The following is a 6,000-nucleotide window of genomic DNA, read 5'->3' as shown; positions in this document are numbered from 1 at the left end:
AAGGAGGACTCCGCCCGGACTCCTACGGGAGCCGGGCTCCGCCCACAACTTCAACTCCGAGAGGACTCCGCCCAGACTCCTACGGGAGCCGGGCTCTGCTCACGACTTCAACTGCAAGGAGGACTCCGCCCGGACTCCGACGGGAGCCGGGCTCCGTCGCCAACTTCAACTACCGGTAAGCTCCGTCCGGACTCCTACGGGAGCCGGACTTTGCACCTGACTTTAATTGCAGGGGACTCCACCCGGACTCCTACGGGAGCCGGACTCCGCCCACGACTTCAACCGCAAGGGGGACTCCGCCCGGACTCCTATGGGAGCCGGGCTCCGTCGCCAGCTCCGACCGCTGCCGAACTTCAGCCGACGGATCTGCACTCCCAGGCGCGACACAGCAACCACCGCGATCCTGCTCCACTTCCTGTGGCGGATTCCACGCAGCTCCATCATTTCCTGACAGACCGCTATAACAGCTACGACTCTGCTCCACCTTCTGTGACGGATCCCGTGCGGCTCCACTATTCCCTGGCAGACCGCTATGATGCCCACGATCCTGCTCCACCTTCTGTAACGGATACTGCGCGATTCTCCCATCCTCCGACGAGTCACGACAACGGACGCCGCTCCACTCCCTGCGGCAGACTCCACGTGGCGTGCTACAGTGAGGGCCACGGGTCCACTCCACTACTCCCCGCAACAAATTTCTCCTGACCGTGGACCGCCCACTACCAGACGGTTATGAACGTCGCTATCAATTTGTTGCCCCCTTCGTCTATAAAAGGGAAACCCCAGATACGTTATTCTATAAGCTCTCATTTTTACCTAAAAACTCTGCTAAATTCTCCGTTCGAGCACTCCATTCTTGTTGAGGCTGAGAACTGACTTGAGCGTCGGAGGGTCTTGCCGGAGCAACCCCACCTCCGATTTAGACTTCCTTTGCAGGTCCTAGCGGCGACCGCGACTCCCTCGACTCCAGCTTCTCCGGCGCAAGCGGATTTTTGCACCAACATGATTGGTGCTAGAGGAAGGGACTGAACCTTCGCAGTACCCTTGTCCTTAAAGGAGCACTCAACGGGACCGCCCCCGGGCATCTCTTCCGGCGTCCCCTCCCCCCTTCTTTCTCCACTTGGACCTTGCTTGATGCCTCCCCGCAAGGCGTCCACGCGACGGTCCACGACCTCCGCGGCCAGATCTCAGGCTCCGGCCTCCCCTCCTGTTTCTCAACCCCCTCCTCCTCCTCCGACGGTGGCGATCGGCGCGGAGCAGTTTGACCTGCTGGCGCAGCAGGTCAGAGGCCTCACAGAAGCTGTGCAGGCTATGCAGCAGCAGCAGCCGCAGGCATCAGTACGCCTGAAAAGGGTGTCTCCGGAATACCAGAATCCGGCGGCAGGGTGGGCCACCTGGGCCAGCCGCCCCGTCCTTCCTGGGAAAACGAACCCGAGGGTGGAGAGCCCTCAATCGGACCACGACTCCACCCCTGGAAGATCCCTGCCCCCATTCTGCCAGAGGACCCTCGAGACCCGAAGTCGGGAGGACTTCCTGGATCGGAGACTCTAGAAGATGAACCGGCGGATCGAAGAACTCCACCATGCTCCCCTCGCTTATGGTGAGGATATTTGTACTGACCCTCCCTTCTCTCAAATGATCATGCAGGAACCGATCCCGCCAAACTTCAAGCTCCCCCAGTTCGAAAGCTACGATGGGACTTCGGACCCAGTTGATCATCTGGAAGCCTTTCGGACGATGATGCTGCTTCACGGTGCTCCCGACGCCATTCTATGCCGGGCCTTCCCATCCACCTTGAAGGGAGCGGCGAGAAACTGGTACTCGGCTTTGAAACTGGGTACCATCTTTTCCTTCGATCAAATGAGCTACCAATTTGTGGCCCATTTTGTCAGCAGCCGGCGCCCCCGGAAGGGTTCGGAGTCCCTCATCAACATCAAGCAGAGGGAAGGGGAGTCCATTCGGGCCTACATCAACCGTTTCAATGTCGCAGCGCTGGAGGTCCGAAACTTGGACCAATCAGTCGCAATGGCCGCTCTGAAGGGCGGCCTTCAGAAGAATGACCTTTTGTTCTCCCTGGAGAAGAAGTACCCCAGGGATTTTGCTGATTTGTTGGCTCGGGCTGAAGGATACGCCCGAGCGGAAGAAGCCTTCAAAATGAAGGATGAAGAGACAGCGAGGGAGCGGCAGGCGAGAGACTCGAGTAAGCCCGCAATCGAAAAAAGGCCAAGAGAAGCCCGGCCGCATTCTCGATCCCCTCCTGGGCACAAGTGTGCCCATACTCTACCCCGGGTGCGCAGGCAGAGAAGTCCGGATCGTGGGGTTCGGTGGGGTTCTCCACCAGGGAGATTCCGCAACTACGCCCCCCTCAACGCCTGGAAGGCCCAGGTACTGATGGAGGTCAGGGAGCAGCTCCCTAGGCCGGAGAGGATGCGCATACACCCCGGGAAGCGCAACCCCAATAAGTTCTGTCTCTACCACCACGACCACGGCCACGACACGGAGGAATGCATCCAGCTCCGATACGAGATCGAGGATCTCATCCGGCGAGGTTGACTCGACAGGTTCGTCCGACGCAGGATTGAGGGTAGAGGAGATCAGCCAAGGGCCCTTCCCCAACCTGAACCGCCAAGAAGAGAGGAGCAACTCGAGGATCGGCCTCCCATCGGGAGCATCGACTCCATCACTGGAGGGCCTCAAGGAGGAGCAGACCTCCCGCAACCGTAAAACTCGGAAAACCTGTAAATGTATCACTTACGATTTCACCTTGAATCTAAATTCCTTTCTACTTAACGTGCTCTTCCCATTTGGCATGGATTTGTCACGACTGGGTATAACCCCTTCAAACGCCTAAAACAAAGTTATGTTAGGAACGGAGGGAGGGCCTCATCCTAACATACCTAAAATGAAAGTCCGATTATCTCGAGATCGGATCGGGGGAGAGGCCTTACAGCGTCCTAATGTGCCCCCACAGCCATGTCAGAAACAGGAGGAGGACCTCGTCCTGACATGAGCAAAGTCAAAGGCCCGGTTCTTTTAGATCGGATGGGGGGAGAGGCCTTACAGCGCCCTAATGTGCCCCCACAGCCATGTCAGGAACAGGAGGAGGACCTCGTCCTGACATGAGCAAAGTCAAAGGCCCGATTCTTTTAGATCGGATGGGGGGAGAGGCCTTACAGCGCCCTAATGTGCCCCCACAGCCATGTCAGGAACAGGAGGAGGACCTTGTCCTGACATGAGCAAAGTCAAAGGCCCGATTCTTTTAGACCGGATGGGGGGAGAGGCCTTACAGCGTCCTAATGTGCCCCCACAGCCATGTCAGGAACAGGAGGAGGACCTCGTCCTGACATGAGCAAAGTCAAAGGCCCGGTTCTTTTAGACCGGATGGGGGGAGAGGCCTTACAGCGCCCTAATGTGCCCCCACAGCCATGACCGAAACAGGAGGAGGACTCGTCCTGACATGAGCAAAGTCAAAGGCCTGGTTCTTTTAGACCGGATGGGGGGAGAGGCCTTACAGCGCCCTAACGCGCCCCCACGGCCATGTCGGGAACAGGAGGAGAACCTCGCCCCGACTTGAGCAAAGTCGAAGGCCCGGACTCCTGTGGGAGCCGGGCTCCGTCCGTGACTTCTGCAGCAAGGAAGACTACGCCCGGACTCCTATGGGAGCCGGGCTCCGTCCACGACTTCTGCAGCAAGGAAGACTACGCCCGGACTCCTACGGGAGCCAGGCTCCACGCACGACTTCTGCAACAAAGAAGACTCCGCCCGGACTCCTACGGGAGCCGGGCTCCACCCACGACTTCTGCAGCAAGGAAGACTCCGCCCGCCCTGACGATGGCCCATACGTGCCCCCGCGGGAACGGGAGGAGAACCTCATCCTGACGGTGACGAAATTCGGCCGCCCAACGAGATCGGATGAAGGGAAAAAGCCCCTCAGCGGCACCTCCATGCTCCTATGCAACTTCGCAAAAAGCGAGGGGAGGGCCCTCACTCTGAGAAGAGGAGGAAAATTAAGAAGGAAGGGTGACGAGCTACGACGAAAACAGATGAAAGACGAACCGCACCAAAGACCTAAAGAATCTTGTCCCAACAAAGACGGGGAGTCCCTACCAAATACCCCCGGCCTCTAAGAAGACTCCCGACACAGGTCAAGAAGACAGCGACGTCCCCGAAGTAATGCGGAGTCCGGACCGCCAAGCTCGGGCTTGCGGCCATGTACGACGAGGAAGGCAAGCTAACGCATCGACGATTGGACGCCTCCCAACGACATCAACATCAGACAAGTCGAACGACAAGAAAAGTTCGACGGACGACAATTTAATACAACACGCGGACGAGGTAACATAAAACACCATTTTCATTCCATTTCCGAAATGCACACTACAAAACCCGGAAGGCCAAGAAAAGAAAAGCAAAACGACAAAAGTGGGACGAAACAACAAAAAGGAAAGTATATACATGAAAAGACAGAAGGACGAAAAGAGCTCTAAGGAGGCTCTGCTCCCTCCGACCTAGAGTTATCTGCTCCACCCCTTATCCAGGACTGCCTTAGATTCTCAATCTCTTCTTCTAGCTCCCCCTTCTTGCAGCGCATCCTGGAGCGCCCGACGAAGTCGCTGGCTCTCGGCCTCCGCCTCTCGATGCCTCTTCCTTAAGACCTCGAATTTCGCCTCCACGTCCGCGACGGCCCGCTGCTCGTATGCCAGTTGGATCTTCAGTTGTTGCAGCTCGACTGTCTTTTCCCCGAGGGCGACAGAAATCCCTTCAATGGTTCCTCTTAGGGCTGGAGCTCATCAGAATCCCGAGCGGAAGTAAGCTGAGCCCTGTTGGCCAGCTGCCTCTGGAGACGGGTGACTTCGTCGGTCGCCACCCTGAGTCTCCCTTTATATTCCTCTACCTGCCTGCACCAGCTGACCCGATGCACGTCGTGGCTCACCTTGACGTCCTGAAGCTGCCGCTGAAGGTCAGAGACCTTCTTCGACCACTCCTGGTCGCCATCGGTCCGAGCCAAGAGCCGGGACGAACTTCCTCCCAGCTGGCCGATCTTCCCCATCGCAGCCGACAGTTCCACCTTGAGGGCGCTAATCTTGGCGGCCTGAGCCCAAATTCGGTCGCTGGCGCTTTTCTTGCATTCCGCGAGCTCCTTCGCAAAATCCGCCTTCCTCCGGCTATACTCCATGATCCCCTTCACGTGGAGATTTTGAAAGTGGGTGGCCTCCGCGATGGCTTCAGAATGACCTTCTCTCAATCTGTGAAGCTCGTCTTCCATCTTCTTTGATTTCTTTGTCCAGTGAAGGACTTCCTTCTTCAGCCGCTGGATCGTCGACTTCAGCGGGATCCCCAGGGGTAGGGGAAGTGCTTCTACAGGACACTGCCATCGGAGGGCAAAAGCATCAAAACACGACTCATCGCAGGAAGAAAAGCAGAGAGAAGAAGGGGAGGGAGGAGAAGCCATCCACGACAAGAAATTCAACTTTATTGATTGGATAATTCTTGAAGACAAAAAAAAAGAGGAAAGGAAAAGAAAAATTACGATGAAATAAAAATACAAGGTCGGAGGTCTCAGACCTCAGGGGCGGAGGTTGGAGAACTCGGCGTCCCTGGCAAGGGGGCTGCGATAGCGGTGGTGGCTGGCGAGGGACCGGCCTCGTCTTCGGACTCCTCGCCTAGGAAGCTGAGGTCGAGCTCCGAAAATTTTCTGGCCATCTTCTCTTGACAGAGCTCGAACCCCTTGATGAACGCCTCCAGGCCGAATTGGACATTCAGGTCCCTCATCTCCACGGAGGTCTTGAATTCCTCTACCACAAGAACTTTGGCCTTCGAGACTAGGACCAAAATCTGCTCAGCCAAGTTGGCGACCTCGGCCTCCGCCTTTCTCGCCGACTCCTCCAAGGTCTGCCTCTCCTCCTCCCAGGCTTGTTTCTCTCTTTCCAGGGCCTCTTGGAGGGCGACTACTTCAGCCGTCTTTTCTTGGAGATGAGCGACCTCGGTCCGGCAGCGCTC

This window comes from Elaeis guineensis, chromosome 16 (genome assembly GCF_000442705.2).
Source record: "Elaeis guineensis isolate ETL-2024a chromosome 16, EG11, whole genome shotgun sequence".
Lineage (NCBI taxonomy): Eukaryota > Viridiplantae > Streptophyta > Magnoliopsida > Arecales > Arecaceae > Elaeis > Elaeis guineensis.
The sequence above is the reverse complement of the archived record's forward strand: the minus strand, read 5'-3'. Positions refer to the sequence as shown.